Raw genomic sequence first — 16,884 nt, forward strand, 5'->3', positions numbered from 1 at the left:
TATATTATAAAGATGTCAGCTCTTCCCCAGTTAAGCTAGAACTTTAACATAATTCCAACTGGAATTTGTTTAGACAGATTCTAAAGCTCATATAAAATTATATTAAAGACTTATTGTTAAGTGGAAAAACAAGGTACAGAACAGTGTTATGTAAACATCTGGGTTAAAGAAAAAGAAAAAGTATACATATACTGTGTACATGCAAAGACATACACAGAAACTCTGGACGGATATACAAGGAACTGCCTTTGGGGAGAATTGGCAGCTGGGAAGACAGGAGACACTACACCCTTCTGTATCTTTTTAAACTTGTACTATTTTCCAAAAAATAAATACAACTTAAAAGAGAATGTGATAATCATGACTAGAGCCTGGGAATGAGAAAGAGAACAAAATTCACCAGGCAAGGCAGGGAATCAAATAAGCAGACACATCCACCCGACCCCCAATCTAGCCTGCTGGCCCCTGCCTGTCCCCCTCAAAGCCCTGCTGGGAAGCTCTTAGCAAGCTCTGGGCTCACCCCCTGCTTCCCAACCTCAGTTCTCAAAATGGGAAATGGGACATCAGGTCTTGGCCCCATTGAGCCTCCCCTGAGCCTCCCCCAACCTCAGTGTGGGGGGCCTAGCCTGCCACACCCTGTCCCACCCTCCCACCTCCTGACTCACCTCCTGGGCCACCAAGGATGCCCGGGTCTCCCAGAGACGGCAGCTACTCTGAACAGCTCCTCATCTCAGCCTGAGCTGGACAGGGATGCAAGCAGACACAGCTGCAAGGACAGGGATGGAGGAGAAAGTCCATGAGGCAAGTCTGCTTTGAGTACCCAGGATACCAGGAGGAGGGAGGGGAAGCGCAGAGGGATGGGGAAAAGAAAGGGAAGGAAGGAGGAAGAGAAGGAAGAGGGAAGGGGTCGGGGAACCTGATGGAAGCCGGTGGTGGAGCTCAGACCAGAGGAGGGCTTCCAGCAGGGGTGAGGAAGGCAGATGCACAGGCCTGCCGGGCATGGGGGCCACACAGGTAAAGGGGAGGCAGGGCTACCACTCTCCGGCCTCCCCAGGACCAGTGGCTGGGAGGTGAGCAGGGACAGGCTGCGGCAGGGACTGCCAGGGAGGGCAGAGAGGAAGGGGCAGATGCAGTGTCATCTGCAGGTGGTCTCCCGAACACAAGTGTCAAGAGAGGTGGAAGACCCTGGGAGACCCAGGGGCACAAGACCCTCTCCACTAAGCCTGGGGACCACGGAGTGGGCTGAGGGCATAGGTGGGGCAACTGAGTCAGGGGTGTGAGACCCCAGGGGCCGAGTTCCTAAACATGTGGGGAAGGTTGAGGAAAATGGGCCAAAAGAGGGCATTTCTAGGCAGAAGGAGAAAGAACGGGACATCCCTGAGGACAGGCCACCACCCCTGCTGCTCTACACAGATGGCCAGGGCTCCATGGGGCTAGGGGGTGGGGTGTGGAATGGACTGCCCCCCCGTCCCGCTGGGCCTGGAGCAAAGTCAGGTCTGGTGCCACTAGGGTAGGGTTAACCCGGACACCGTATGCTCTGCACAATGGCTTCATCAGGTATTCATAACCATTTCACGTTTCATTAGTCACATATTTACCTTAAGTTGATTCCAGAATTATCATTGCTTAAGATAGGGTTAAAACAGGTATATGTTTTAAAAATGAGTATTTAAAAACGCATATTAAGTAACTCGTAAGTACTTCCAGTGAAAGTATTGCTAAAAATGGCAGTGCTACTCAAAGGACAATTTATAAAACAAGATGAGACCACATCAATAGTGCCTACTATAAGCCGGGTACCTAAGCACTTTATGTAACACTAACTCATTTAAGCTGCACAGCAGCCCTATGAGGTCCATGTGACTGTTATCCCTATTTTAAGATGAAGAAACTGAGGCACAAGGGGATTAAAAATTCACAGAGCTTAGAAGAGGCAGTTGCAGTATAGTCTAGTCCTGTGTTGTTTGACACAGCAGCCAGCAGTAGCCACATATGGCCACTGAGCACTTGAGATGTGGACCCCAAAATGAGGTGTGAATTCTGAACACACTGGATTTTGAAGACCTAGTACTAAAAAAAATGCAAAATATCTCAATAATTTTTCCTGTCGATTAAAATGGTAATATTGGCCAGGCATGGTGGCTCACACCTGTAATCTTAGCACTCCGGAGGCCGAGAGGCCAAGGTGGGAGGATCGCTTGAGGTCATGAGTTCAAGACCAGCCTCAGCAAGAGCAAGACCCTGTCTCTACTAAAAATAGAAAGAAATTAGCTGGGCAACTAAAAATAGAAAAAAAAAATTTGCCGGGTGTGGTGGCATACACCTGTAGTCCCAGCTACTCGGGAGGCTGAGGCAGGAGAATTGCTTGAGCCCAGGAGTTTGAGGTTGCTGTGAGCTAGGCTGAAGCCATGGCACTCTAGTAACCTGAGCAACAGAGCCAGACTCTGTCTCAAAAAAAAAAAAAGGTAATATTGTGGATATTTGGATAAAATATATTACTAAAATTAATTTCACCTGTTTATTTTTAATGTGACTACTGGAAAGTTTACATTGCATTTGTGGCTTGTACTCTATTCCTACAGGACAGTGTGGTACTCAACTCTTAACCACTCTGCCCCTCAAAACACGAACTGAGCCCCTGCTATAGGCCAGGCACCACGCTCAGGGTTTAACACAGATTGCTCGGTGATGGTCCCAACCACCCTACTGGAATGTCCCGGTCTGGGAAACAGGAAACCACTTCTCTCCCTGAGAAGAGCCCGGCCCCCTACTGGGCCTCTCTCAAGTTCCGACTCCAGCACTGTCATCTCTGGCCAAGGTCAGAGACAAGGGGACTAAGCACAGACATGCCTTTGGGACAGCCCAGTGCAAGGAAGACACTGGAAGCATGAACCAGACCTCAGACCTGGACTGGCCCTCCAGGAACCTCAGGCAGGATCAGACACCACCAGGCAGCGAAAACAGCCCAGGGGGCCCTCACCAAGATGGGGTCAGGGAAGGCTTCCCGAAGGAGGCAGCTCCCTAAAAAGGAAGTTCAGAGCAGTGCCCTGTTAAGCCAGACTAGAGCCTGAGGCAAAGAAAGAATCGGAAATACTAGTTCTCTCTTTATTGAAAATTTTGATGTTTTATATTTTGTTCCTCATAGATTTTTGCATTAATTTTGATTTTTTAAAAAATGGTATTAAAATATTATAGACCTTGATTACTGAGCTTTTTGGCAGCCCCTTAAAATTATGTACCAGAGGTGAGCACCTCACTTGCTCCACTCGAATCCCAGCCCTGGTATGGAGGGTTAAGTCCCTCAGCTGCCATGACACATCAGAGTCCTCACCCTCAGGGAGGCAGGAAGGGAATGTCATCCTGTTGCAACGGCACAGCCATTGCACATCCCCAGGGCCCAGTAGGGCTTCAACACCCCCATCCCACCCTGCCTCTGCTCTCCCATCTCCACCCAGCATCCCCCTGCCTGCCAACCATGGTCACGCCCCTGCTCAAAACCTTTCCGCAGTGCCCAGTGCCCTCAAGTGCCCCTGAGCCTATCATTCAACTTGGTCCAGCGTGACATTTGTAGATGAAGAAACGAACACCCACAGGGAGGAAGTGACTTGCCTAAGTTGTCAGTGACATACCCCAAGCCCCAGCCAGGATGGGCCAGCCCCATCCATGACTTCCTCTGTGTCATTTCTTACACCAGGCGCCAGCCTGGCAAACGGGGAGCCCTCGAAATTTTCTGCTTACAGTGAGTGAATAAGCCACACCCTCCCACCTTCAGGTACTGGCTCCAGGCTGCCTCCTCCAGAAAGTCCCCGCTGACTGCCCCCTCAGGCTCCTGGGCTGAGCCATGCAGCTCAGCACTGCTCCTACTCACTCTCTGGTTGCTCCATTTGTTGGGGTCCACTGCCCCCCAAATGCCAATGTAGCTTGGGGTATCCTTACAGCCTGTACTCCTTCTTGTGCCCCCTGCCCTCCACGGTGGAGCCCAGGACCTGTCTGGGCTCACAGGGCACTCAGTCTCAGCCCAGAGGTGAGTACAGGCCATCTAGAATCTCTACTCCTCGCCAGCCAGTCCTTCTTCAGGTCTGGCTTGAGTCCAGTCCTCTTGCTGCAGCCAAAACTTTTGCCCTTCTGTCCTCTGACTACCGCTTCAACCCCAAGGCACATTTTAAATCTAATCACCCCGTCTCCGTCCTAGCTCAGCTCCTACCCACTACTGACTAGTGACACCAGTTTCACCAGCCCGACAAGAAGCTTCCCAACAAGAAGATGACCCAGAGCCTTCACCAAGGACAGGCATGCTCCAGCTTCCTTCATTTCCTAAGGGCCCACTTTTGGCCACCGCGTGCCCAGCCCTGCTAGACCTCCACCTTCATCTCATCACCTGGGATTCTTGCTTCCCTTCATGGAGGCTGTGTGGGTGGAAACTTAGGTAAGGTCACTTGCTGAGCCTATAGGAGCCTTCAGAGGATGTGAGAACCTGCGGTAGAGTCAAGGAGGCTTCCGGAGGGGACTTCTGATCCCGGCCTTGGCGGATTAGTGGGAGAAAGGAAGGAAGCCATTCCAGGCAAAGGGGACTGAGTGTGCAAGGCCCAGGGCCAGGAACTGACCTGGAGAATCTGGAGATGGAGATGTTGGTGGGGCAGGAACAGAAGATACTTGGAGAGGTTTGGGGACTGGCCGCGGTCACCTGCAGAGCCTGCTGACCTATGTGGGTGTGGCCCTCTCTTGAGCTTCCCAGGGGCCTCCTCTGCATTCTGATTTGCATGAGTGAGTCAGCCCTGGGTCAGGCAGCCTTAAAGGTCCTAACCCCTTCCACACCCAGCTCTGGGGTCCTCTTGGCCACGCCTCTTTTCCTGATTGCATCCCGGCACTCCCTCTGCAGGGAGCCCTGTTCTGGGTTCAAGGAAACACCCAGCCCTGCAGGGAGCAGGAAGGGAGGAAGGCAGGCCCAGGAATCCAGACCTGGGGCCTGAGCTTGTCCACCCCCATCCCCTGCACAGCCCACCCGTGGCCTCGGGCCCTAGGTGTCCCAGCATGGACAGGCTGGGCAGGGAGCCCAGTGTCCAGACCTCAAGAAACCCCTTGGAGCTCCCCACACAGGAACCAAAAACACATACAGCCTGCTTTGGCCAGGCCTGGGTCTGCAAGCCACACCCCACAGGTACCACAAATACACACCTCACACTACCTCAAGGGCCACACACCTCCCACCCCACCCAGTAACCACATAGTAGATCTGCCCCTCCCCACCACACACAATTCAACTGTGTACAACGCACGGCCCCAGAGCCCCGTGATGCCCAATATGCCCACCCCCTCTCCCAGCCCAACCACCAGGTGATACCTCTGGGCAGGGCCACCCCGGACGGCCACCCTCCTGGGCCTTCTCAGGACGCCGCTAACTCAGGCAAGAAGCCTTAGAGATACTTCCCGTAGATATGAGGAACTAGGTGGGGGTTGGGTTTCCAGATCGGAGGGTGCAGAAGTGGCCCCCCCCGGCAGAAGCCAGCTCCCTCCAGCCCCACCAGGCAAGGCAGCAGGTGCAGCCCTCGGGTGGGCAGCTGACTGACTCCGGGCCAGGAAGCCTGTTTTCTGTCTCTCAGGGACTGGCGCTCACTGCATACCGGTCCCAAGAAGGCATACTGGGGTTTCCTGCCCCTCCCCAGCCCCGTATCTCTGCCCTCTACCACTCCCTGGCACTGGGAGATTCCTGCCCTATCCCTTCTGTGGTGATGCCTGTCTTCTGGGGCCTCTGGAGTGCTGGGGGCTGACAGGGAGCAGCCCCTCAGGGCAGAGAGGACCCAGGTGGGGCCCCAGGGCCTAGGTGAATGAAGAACTACCTCAGCTACCTGGTATGGAGCTGCGGGCCATGGCCAAGTCCCTGGGCTCCAGGCCTTAGCCCCCTTCCACCCAGGATGCAAAGCAAGTCTGGATTCCAGTCCTGGCTCCACCACTTCTTGTCTGACGCCCTGGCAAGTCACATCACATTCTGAGCCTCAGTTTCCCCCTTGCAAAGCAGAGCTGTCAGTACCTGCCTCATAGAGCCTGGCACCAGATAACCATGACCTAACCATGGGCTAGGGTTAGGGTTCGGGTTAGGGTTACCTGTTACCACAACCAGATTTGCTTGTCTCCCGCTCACTCCTCCACTGCTAGGCGGTCACTTCCCGTTCTTGACCAGGGGGGCAGGGTGCTGCGCAGATAGCCAGGCTCTAGTCTACACCCCCTCAGCGTCCTGAGGTTCTCAGTTACCCCAGACACCAATGACTACTACACCCCACCTCCAGCCATGTCCCCCTGCAGAGCTCCAGACCGGACACTCCACTGTGTCCTGGACCCCCTCCTGGAGTGCCCAGGCCCCGCACATGCCCATCCCATGCCGAACTCACCAGTTCCCCTCTGGGGTGGGGGAAGGGGGACAGACAAAGGGGAGAAGGGCTAATTCCAACCCATGCAGGGCCTTTAAGCAAATTAGAAAAAGATGGCTCCTCTTCCAGAAGCCCCAGACCAGGGCATGCAGCTCAGCAAGAAGAGGACAAGCTGGGTTTCAGTCCTCCCTCTCCCAGCTCTCACATCCCCCCTGCCCCCAAACAGGTACTCTTTGGCAGTGCACAGCATGCACACCCACGCAGGGGACCTGGTGACAGGCAGGGCATTTTAACAAGCTTCTTGTAGCAGCCCTATCAGCATCACCCTAATAAAATGCTAAACCACAGTTTTACTAATGACCAAGGGACATCAAAGGCTAAGGGACAGTGGACATCCCCTACCCCAGTTTCAGACCCAACCCTAACTCTCATCTGATCACGAAAGACTTTCACTTTCTACAGACTTCATATCTGTATTGTTTGAAGTTTTTACCATTATGTATCACTTTTATAACTAGAAGAAAAAATAGTAAATGTATTTTAAGTCATTAGAATATTTTCTACTTTGTTCCCCAAAACCATGATTGTAAGGTAGATTTATGACTTTAAATATAACATGCATGGATTACTAAAGGAGCTATTGTAAGTGAAACTGCTGATTTCCTGGGCCATCTAGACTTCAGAGTGAGACCCCAAACTCCATCCTCCCGAGGGGCTAAACCATAGCCAATGAAATGAGGTCTCCCTCCCCAGCACGCGGAGGCCAGGAGCACAGAGTGCAGCCCTCAGATTTTGACGTGGCAATGGACTGAGGCCCAGCCACAAACATGAGATGCCAGGGTCCCCACGGTTTGTCCTCCAGACAGCATCTGACCCCACCCTAGCCCTAACCTTCACCCACCACCCCAAACCTCACCCAGGGCCCCCCTCATACCCAAGTCCCACATGAGAAGACGCTCAGGTAGGGAGCGAGGTGTGGGATGGGGTGGGAAGGTCCGCAGCACCTCTTTCACAAACAAAGGAAGCTCAACGTTAAATGGTTTGGTCTATCCCATACGAGCCCCCTCCAGCCCACCACGTACTCCCATCCCCAAGCGGGTCACTCAGGACCACTCCTTCCTGGTTTGCCACCTTTCCCTCCCCTCCATCCTCTTGTCTGCCTCCTGCCCTCCCCCACCGGCAGCCAGGCCCAATCCTAACTCCCACCAGATCTCGCTGGGCTAACCTAACCCGAGGCAGAGCTCCTGACCCGAGCCCTCCACAGTCCTTGCCCAACCCGCCTTCCCTCAACCTCTGGGCCCCCTTGAAGGGTGGGTGACCCAACTAGCCCCACACTTGAGACCTGGGGCACCCCCACCAGGACCACTGGGCTGGGCCTCGCCCCTGCCCCTCCCGTTCAGGCACAGACACACCCAACTGGGGCTGGGGACCCTGCAGCACCCCACCCCCCACTGCAAGGGGCAAAGGGTAGGCCTGAGGTGCCCCAGGAAGCTCCAGGAAGATCCTCCTCTGTGACGACTGCCCCATGGGGAGCAGGAGGGGACTCTGAACGCTGAGAGATAGAAACAGGAAGAGACAGGGCTGACCACAGGAGGGTGGGGGTACACAGGGCTGACCACAGAGTCACAAGCAGCAGGAGTGGACAGAACCAGAGTCATCAACGCTCACCCCACGCTGAGGGGCCGAGGGCCAGCACCGGCCCTGACGGGGGAGGGTAGAGGAGGCTGCCAGGCTTGCTCCTCTGTGAGGTGACTGGAAACCTGAAGCTCCTGCCCCTGAGGAGGAGGGACTTGGTGGCTCCAGAGCTAGTGGCCCAGGGGAACAGGGACCCAGACCTCCCTCTCCCTAGATGGCCGTGGAATACAGAAGCCAGAAGATAAGCGGGCCCCTTGCTGCTGGCACCTAAAAGGGGAAGCTGCCGTGTTGGTCGGTGGAGGTGAGCAGAGGGGTGGGGCATGGACTGGGGCCGGAAGGGAGAGAGGGAGGCAGAGGCACCGGCCCCACAGACTTTGGCCTCTAATTGCATGTGAGACCTCAGCCTCCCCCACTATATAACCAGACAACAGACAGGAAAGACTCCCTGACTCAGCCTCCCCACCTCAACACTCCAACCCCTTCTCCAGCAGGGCCACAGGGAGCATTCTAACGCGCTCACCTGCTCACCTGATCCAGCCATCCCTGCTTAAAGGAACAAAGGGTCACGCTTATGGAATGTTTATCCTACCAGGCACGACACTAAACACATTATATGGACTGCCTCACATAATCCTCACAACAACCTAGGAAGCAGGTGGTCTTAGCCCACTTTACAGATGAGGCAATTGAGGCTCAGAAAGGTTAAGTAACTTGCTCAAGGTCACACAGGAGCCAGAATCTGAACCAAGGGTGATCTCAGAGACAGTGTGGAGACAGGCAGGGTCCAGGGAGGATACACGGAAGTCAGGTGGAAAAGGGAGGTTGAGTATAGACTAACAGCTTTGAAGGCCATGCTAAGACACTCATCCTTACCATCCAGACAACAGGAAGCCATGGGGGACAACAGGGTGCTTCAGGGACAGAGCACACTGTAACAGACAGGGGTTCCTCCTGCAGTGGAACTTGGGAATTCACATAACTTCTCTGAGCCTCAGTTTCCTCATCTGTGTAATGGGATCATGACAGCTCCACCTCACAAACTTATAAGTATAAATATATGCCTTCAAAACGGATCCCAAAACTGAGCAGTTCTCACTGCCCCCCCTACCCCCCATCGTGACTTCCCCCTCCCTCAGAGTAAAAGCCAAAGCCAGCACATGGCCTACCAGGCCAGTGGGATCTGTCTCTCCGTGCTCCAGCCTCAGGGACAGGCACTCGAGCTCCCCCTGCCTGGAATACTCTTGCCCAGACATCCGCACGAGTCCCTTCCATACTTTTTCAGGCACCTTCTCAAACGCAGGCCTTTCTTCCCTGACCACTCTACCTAAAAAGGCACTCTCATCAGTCTGTCTCCTCACTGTGTTTCATTTTTCAGCATGTCACCTATCACTACCAGACACCGTATTACGTGTATGTTTAATTGTTAATGTCCGTCTCCTCAGCTGGGAGGCACAGACCTTGTCTTAGTCACAGCTATTCCCCGAGAGGCTAGGACAGTGTCCAGAAAACGCTCAGTAAATATGTGATATGTATGAATGGAAATCCACGAAGGCCTGCGGCAGGGGCAGGGTGCACACGGAGGTGGGAATGGGATGGCCAGGTCTGCTGGGGCTGGCCTGGGACGCCTTCGGTCTGGGTCTGACCCCAGCCCACCCTGCTCAGGAGGCTCGGGACAGGGGCCTACCTGGCGAGATGGGCAGGGAGAGAGACAGGTGGACAAGGCAGGTGTCAAAGTTCAGATCAGAGGTCTAGGAGTCGGAGATCTGACTCTGAGGCTCCTTGGCACCCTCCACGGCTGGGCCTGCCCCTTCTTTCAACCTCTGAGGCTGCCCTAGCCACTTCCTGCTGGGAAGCCCTCACCCGCACAGGGGAAGTGTGACTCTCAAGCCCCTCACACCGCCCGCTGCTCAACATTCCCCAGAGCGAGTCAGAACCACCCCAGACTTCTAGGAGTCTCTGAGACCAACTCCAACTGCACCCCTCCCCAGCAGGTGCTGCCTCTCCCTGACCTGCCTACCCCTTCCATGGCTCTCCATTCCCCAGGGGGGCTTAAAGGGCCTGGATCCACTGGCTCCTGCCCCTTGCCCCTCCTCTCTGGTCTCATTCCCTCCACGCCAGCTCCCACCACCAGCACTTCACCGCCAGGCCTTTGCTTACGCGGCTCCCTCTGCCTGCAACAACTTTCTCTGCCTCAGCCTTCAGGCTCAGGTCACCTGCTCCAGGAAGCAGTCTCTGACTCCCAGGGTCACAGCCGATCACACCACATGTCACTATCTGTGACTATATCTGCCACATACACACTTTCTCACTTACCTCCACCCTGGCAGGCCAGGGTCTAAGTCCCCTGGGTCCCAGAGGCGGCACGCAGTGAGTATCTGCTGACTGAATGAGCACTTCCCAATTTTACACACGGAGAGCAAGCAGCCCAGGCAAGTGATGACTTGCCCATGGTCACACTGCAAGTCAGTGGCCGAAGTGTGGCTAAAACCCGGCCTCCGGCCACCCGGCACCAGGTGCCTCCCATTCCATCTAGTGCCCCCCAGTTACAGCTCTGCCCTCTGTCTGCCAGAGCCCAGCCCTGCCTTCCCCAGCACTCCACACTCCTAACCACTGCTCCTTAGGCACTTACGAACCTCCTACTCCAACCATCCCCATTTCCAGAAAGGAAAGTGAGTCCTGGAGGCACAAGACCTAGCCAGGGCCACACAGCAGGTGAGGACCAGGACCAAGGCCCTGGCCCCCAGCTTGAGCTCAGTCCCTTCCCACAGCCTGTGCCTTGGAAGAACCGGGGGGTGGATGGAGTGCCTTCAGGTAACCTCAGAGATACTGGAGCAACTCCCCACCTCCAAGGCTAGGCCAGCTCTGCTCTGAGAAATGTGGGTTTTCAGGCCACAGGCAGTAGAGTGTCCTGGTTCCATGTCTCTGGATCAGAAACTAGAAAAGAACCACTAGACACCCTCTGGATCCTCAGACTCCCCAGGCTTAACACACCGTCTTCAGAGCTAAGAAATAGAGGAGGAACAGCCCGGGTCTCAGCAGGGGAGGTGGGCCTTTAGCCAAGGCTCCTACACCCTTTCACCAAGCAAAGGAGACCCTGCCTGCCCCAAAGCTGTCCTCTTGTCATCTGAAAAAGCATCAGAACCCAGCCCTGCCCCGGGGTGGCGGTGGGGGTGTCCTATTCTCCCTGGCAGGCACAGCATGGCCACAGGGAACAAACTGCTGTACTTCACTGCAGACCCACACAGCAGTCCACCTGGATGAAGGTACCTACTAAAGAGGCCGAGAGACTGAGGCTCCAGTCAGTGAAAGCCTATCCCTTGCCAGCTCACACATCAAGGCCTACAGAGCCAGGCCCTCCTACCCCAACCCCCTGGGACATGGAATGCTGACCACACCCACACAGATTCCCCCTCAAGGGATGTGGCATAGGCAGGGGCTGGGAAGCATGACCCAGAGAGGGGCTCACCCAACCAGGACGTTTTCCAGGAGGGAGGACACTTTCCTGCAGGGAGCAGGCCTCCTTCCCTGTGCCTGCGGTGCTCTGAGTACAGCTGCTGCACCCCGCAGGCCCAGACAAGTACTGCAAAGAGCTGGGGGAGGCCTCGTGAAATACTCCAAGTCCCTCAGCCAAGGCCCAGCCTCCTGCACCCCAAGGTGGGACAGTGTCTCTGCCTCAGGCTACCTGACTCAGATCTCTGCCCACCACTCTCTGTAGGGGGCCCTGAGCCTGGCTCTGACCCTTCAAGGCTTGACCTGGGTCTGTTGAGCCATATCCCATGCTGGCCCCGATGTCCAGCAGTATGATCCTGACTCTGCTCTTTGAGCCAGCCAGCCACCAGCCTCCCTGAGCCTCCCCTCAACCCGGCCCTGGTGTCCCCAGGGAGAGCCCCACTACTACTAGTGAATGCAGAGGGGCAGCCCCTGTCTCTTCCCAACACGCGGATGACTGCCTCTTCTGCTACCACCTAGTCCACAGGGTTCCCAGATTTCGAGAAAGGGAGGCAGCTGGGTGTGTGTGCCGGCGGTGGCAGGAGCAGAGAGCACACGGAGCCTGGGGGCCAGCTGGGCCGTGGACCCACCAGGCAGCGCAGAGAGACTCTAGGCCTTGTCTGTCCGGTGCCAGCCTGGCTGAGGTGTGGCACAGGGCTCAGCCTCAACTCAGGGGTGACCAGGCTCAACTCTAGGCTTTTCCGCTTCTTGGAACCTAGAATTTCAGAAATTCAGAAACCGGGAATCACAGATACATATAACCCTAGAATCCTTGAATCTCTGACGCCTAGAATCGCAGATACAGAATCTTAGATCCTAGCTGCCTGCTATGGGGAGTAGAAGTGACAGAAGGAGTGGAGGGGTGGGGAAGGGCCCCCCAACCCATTTCACCTCACACCTGTCCAGTTTGGTTGGTTCCTGTCTTGTCCCATTCACACCTGGAGGCTGGTGGGTCCCAGGAGCCACTTCTTCCTGCCCCACCCCTTACCCCCGAAGCTCCAGGGAAGTTACATCCATCAAAGACAAATGCCCAGCCGAAGGCCTCTTGCTGAGTTACGGGCCCAGGACAGACCCTGGGGTTCATGACTCCAGGCAGACCCCTGGTTCCCCCCACATTATGGCTGCGGGAAAGAGAAAAAGGGATGCCTGGGGCAGGGCAATGCTCTCTGGGCTGGCAGGGAAGCTGGCAGGTAGGGCCCAGGCACCTGGGAGGCTGACATGCAGTGGGAGCTCAGCCCTGCCACTGCTCCCCCGTCCTCACCCCACCACTGGCCCGGCCAGAAGGAGGCAGGGCCAGGTCAGGATCCCCCAAGGCCCCTGGTCTCTGCCCTAAGAAGAGGGACAAAGGAGTGGACCAGAGAGGTCCTGATTCTCCTCTTCCATCCCTAGCTTTCACCTTTGTCCTCACAATGAAGTAACGAAGTAACGACAAGAGGAAGATTTTGCCACATGCCCCCAGGGGGGACTCTGATCCCTGAAGCTTCCTCTGGGCCCCTCTGGCCCTGAGCCCTGCATGCTTGATCACAGGCGGGCTCTGCGTCTTGGCTCTTGGCTCTGGAACCATGTTCTAGGTTTATTCAGTCACTGACACCCACTGTAGCAAACCCCAAGCACCCTAAGAGGAAGCAGGTTTCCAGTTTGGACCCTGTGACAAGACGGTGGCAGCGTCTGAAGATAAGCTCAGGGCCTCAGGAGGCCCTGACCAGGCCCCAGGCAGGGAGGAGGAGTGCAGGCCTCAGGCACTCCCCACCTAGGTTCCAGTCCCAGCTCTCTCTTCCCTCAGCTGAAAGCCTGCAGGCAAGCCACTTACCTTCTACTGACCTCAGTCTCCTCATCAGCAAAACGGGGTCTGGGAGACCACTGTATTAAACAAAAGCCAGGGTCAGCTAGGCATGGTGGTGCACACCTGTAATCCTAGCACTTTGAGAAACCACGGAGGGAGGATCACTTGAGCTCAGGAGTTTGAGACCAGTCTGGACAAGAGTGAGACCCTGTCTCTATAAAAAATACAAAAATTAGCCAGGCATGGTGGCGTGCCTATAGTCCCAGCTACTTAGGAGGCTGGGGTGGGAGGATCACTTGAGCAGAGGAGCTCAAGGTGGCAGTGAGCTATGACGAGGCACTCCAGGCTGGGCGACAGAGTGAGACCCTGTCCAAATTTGGAAAAAAAAAAAAGCCAGGGTGGACAGGACAGGAAAAGAGCAGAAACCAGACCTCTACAAGGTGCTCATCCTAGGGCTGGGGACCTAGGGGCTCAGAAATTGATGGTAATTAGTCCAGTCTGCAAGCAGGATACCCCTGCAGGCATCCCAGCTCCACAGCTGGTCACCAGCAATGTTGCGTAACCAGGCAGCCCTCCAGACAGGATGCCTGTCACCCTGACTGGGAGTTCCCAGGGTATGACTGGGTTTGGATCTCATCTGTCTACATCACCTCCCAGTGCTCAGGTTCTCACTGTGAAGCAAGGGAAATTCAGATTCCGGCTAGTCTATGTAATGGATGATCTTGGGCAAATCGATTAACCTCTCTGGACCTTAGTTTCCTCATCTGTAAAATGGGGATACACATCTACCCCACAAGACTACTGTTGAGTACTAAATGAAATCAGTACATAAAGTGTTTAGCACACTGCCTGGCACACAGTAAGCTTCAAAGAAATAATAGCCACTGCTACTATTATCACTACTATTAAATAATAATTTACTACTATTAAATAATTTGTTATTGAACTTGTTACTTAACTCCATATCCTCTCCCAGCCTCTCTGACTGTCCCAATGGTCTAGGACAGATGTCCTAATCACAAGACAGGCTCTTCCCTTCTGAATTACAGCCCAAAGGATGAGAGAGAGAGAGACAGAGAGAGAGAAAGATTCCACAGGAGGGCCATGTGGAAGACAAATCTTGCACTACCCCCATACCATCCTTGACATCTGGGTCACTGGCCTCTTTGAGCTGGGACTGCCCTCCCCAGAGCCCTGGTTAGAATGTACAGGTCGGGGGCCTGGCCAGGGGTGGGGTAGGTGGACAAGATGTCCTCTCTGATCACAGCTGGGGGCACTGGTGTTAAGTCAGTGGCAGGCACTGAGATTTGTGGGGAGTGCCCACCGGAAGAGGCTTTCTGGGGCCCCTCCACATCCATCCCTCCACACCCTTCAGGCTGAACCCTCCCTGGAACATGAAACAGTTCCAGGGCTGTGGAGGGGGCTGAGTCTAGCCTGACTAAGACCAGAGGAGGGACTGAGAGGAGCCGCCTGAGGAGGGGCTGGGTCTGTTTGGCTGGGGTCACACTCTGCTTGAGGCTGCCTTGGTCACCACCCAGAGGGAAGCCCCTCACTCAACCCTGGGCAGAGCCCAAGGGGTGATAAGGCTGGGGGAGGGCAAACCAGTCCAGAGGAGGCAAACGTCTGGGCTCTAATCCCACGTCCACCACTTACCCCCTGCAATCTCTAGCAAGTTCCTTAACCTCTCTGTCCCTCACTTTCCTTACCTGCAGAATGGTACCTAACTTCTCAGGTTGTTAGCAGGATTAAATTGGTTAATAAACATAACGGTGTCTACAACAGTGCTATAGGCATGTTTGCTGACAGAGACATTCTCATTGATGTTATTACTCAGCTCTCTCTGAGGCTCCGTTTCTTCCCCTATGATACTGGAGGGTCATCCTTGTCTCATGCCATGATGTAAAGTTAAATAAAGTACAAAGTACTGTGTGCTGTGTCTGCACACAGTAGGTTCTCGATGAAAGAGAGTTCCCTCCCCTTCCCTCACCTTTCTCCATGAGAGGCCAGACAAGGAGTCTGAGTTGGTCCAGAACCCCACCAGGGCTCCCTGTGGGATCCTGGCTTGACCTCTGGCTCTTGGCCTCAGTCTCCCCAACTGTGACAGAAGCTTCTGGACCCAGTGGTCTCTAACCATCCATGGTGATATCTGCTCCAGCCTTTCCCTCTTCCTTCCCCATTTCCAGATGATATCCTACTGCATCCCCTCCTGATGTAACAGAATACTTGGGAGCCTGAGGCAGGGTAGAGGTATAGCTGGTGGGCAGGGGGCGCCAGCCCTCAAGCAGCCCAGGGCCCAGTCCAGGCCCCCAAGGGTTAAGACCCAGAGCGAGGGGTGGGGGCCAGGGTCAGTGCTGGACAGACGGGACTGGAGCCCAGGGCCGCCTCCCCTCCCCCGCCCCTGGAAACAGAGGCCACTTGTTTGGGCATTGGCGGTTGGCTTTGAGCTCAGCCAAGGGAGAATAGGGTGGGAAGGAAAGAGGGCCCCGGAGAGCAGAGGGGACTCCCCCACTGCAGCCAATGCTCTAGGCTTGGTCTACCACTAGCTCTCAGCACTCTCAGAAGCCCCCCACCCCTCGGAACTGACCCCTTCCTCTGGGTTCTCCCTTTCCTTCATTCAAATGCTCAATGCTAGGGGCAGGACTTGGATTCAGATAGGCCTGATTCTTCCCCCAGCAGAGTCTCTCTTCGGGGCATGAGGCCAGAGCTGATCACCCCATCTTGCAGATGGGGAAATAGAGGTTCTGAGGAGTTTGGGGGTTTGCAGAGTCACACAGTGGCTGTGTGCTGCACAAGGACTCTGGGCCCCAGGTCCCAATCAGCCCTATGGCTCTGCAGGCCCCTTCCCCACACAGCTCCAAGGAGACCCTTCCTAAGCTGTGCCACTACACAGGAGTAAAGGGCCGGACAGGAATGATGGGCAATAAGCAGCCTACCTCCGAAAGCCGAAGTCCCAAAGGACCTGCAGATTTGGATGGGGAGAAAACTTCTTGGGAGCGGGGGAAGGGATACAAGCCATCTGCACAAAAGGCTGAGACATGACGCCGGGATAAGCATGGCTGGAGCCTGGGTAGTGAGGGCATAGGCTGGGGCCCAGTGGGGAGGCCTGAACGCCAAACAAAGCCTGGGGTAATCATGCCCCGGTGGCCTCTGTCCACTCCACCTCACCAGTCATCAGTACTCTGCCTGGGACACCCTCCTCCTAACCTACCCCAATGAGCAAGTAACCAATGGGGAAGGAGGGTCCCCCAGGCATGGGACACAAGGATGAGTTCTCTCTACACCCCTGCCCCTGCTACCCCTCCAGACACACCCATCTTCCTGCCATTCCTCAAACACACCATCCAAGTTCCCACCTTTGCACAAGCCATGCCCGCCTTGGACGGCCCCTATCCTTAAACTGCCACGTAACCGCCAAGACCCATTCCAGTCATCTCCTCCTCCCTGGGCCTGCACCTGTCCACACCTGTCTTCGTGGCTCTGCTGGGCTCCTTCTACCCTGTAATGATCTTGCTGGGTGGTCTCCCCCAGCCTGGGCACTGGGTGCTCTCCAAGGACAGGCATCATGAGTGTCTCAGTCTGGGAGCCTGGGACCCAACAGGCAGTAAATCCTTC

General features: G+C 55.3%; 1 protein-coding gene across 7 annotated transcripts in view; it reads right to left on the minus strand.

Moving 5' to 3' along the window:
* The window catches only part of ARAP1 (ArfGAP with RhoGAP domain, ankyrin repeat and PH domain 1), a 61,498-nt gene that overhangs the window by 43,804 nt on the left and 810 nt on the right, over positions 1–16,884 (minus strand). For 5 of the 7 annotated variants that reach the window (XM_012645698.1, XM_012645697.1, XM_012645699.1 and 2 more), the window contains exons 1-2: positions 5,342–5,395; positions 666–766 (exon numbers count right to left, since the gene is read on the minus strand). The gene's annotated coding sequence lies outside the window, so the exon portion shown is untranslated. Of the gene's footprint in view, positions 1–665; positions 767–5,341; positions 5,396–10,313; positions 10,356–16,884 lie in introns of those variants that run through there. The other 2 variants (XM_012645695.1, XM_012645694.1) reach the window with 2 other exon arrangements.

The sequence above is a fragment of the Propithecus coquereli genome, unplaced genomic scaffold, assembly GCF_000956105.1.
Source record: "Propithecus coquereli isolate 6110/MARCELLA unplaced genomic scaffold, Pcoq_1.0 Scaffold235, whole genome shotgun sequence".
Classification (NCBI taxonomy): domain Eukaryota; kingdom Metazoa; phylum Chordata; class Mammalia; order Primates; family Indriidae; genus Propithecus; species Propithecus coquereli.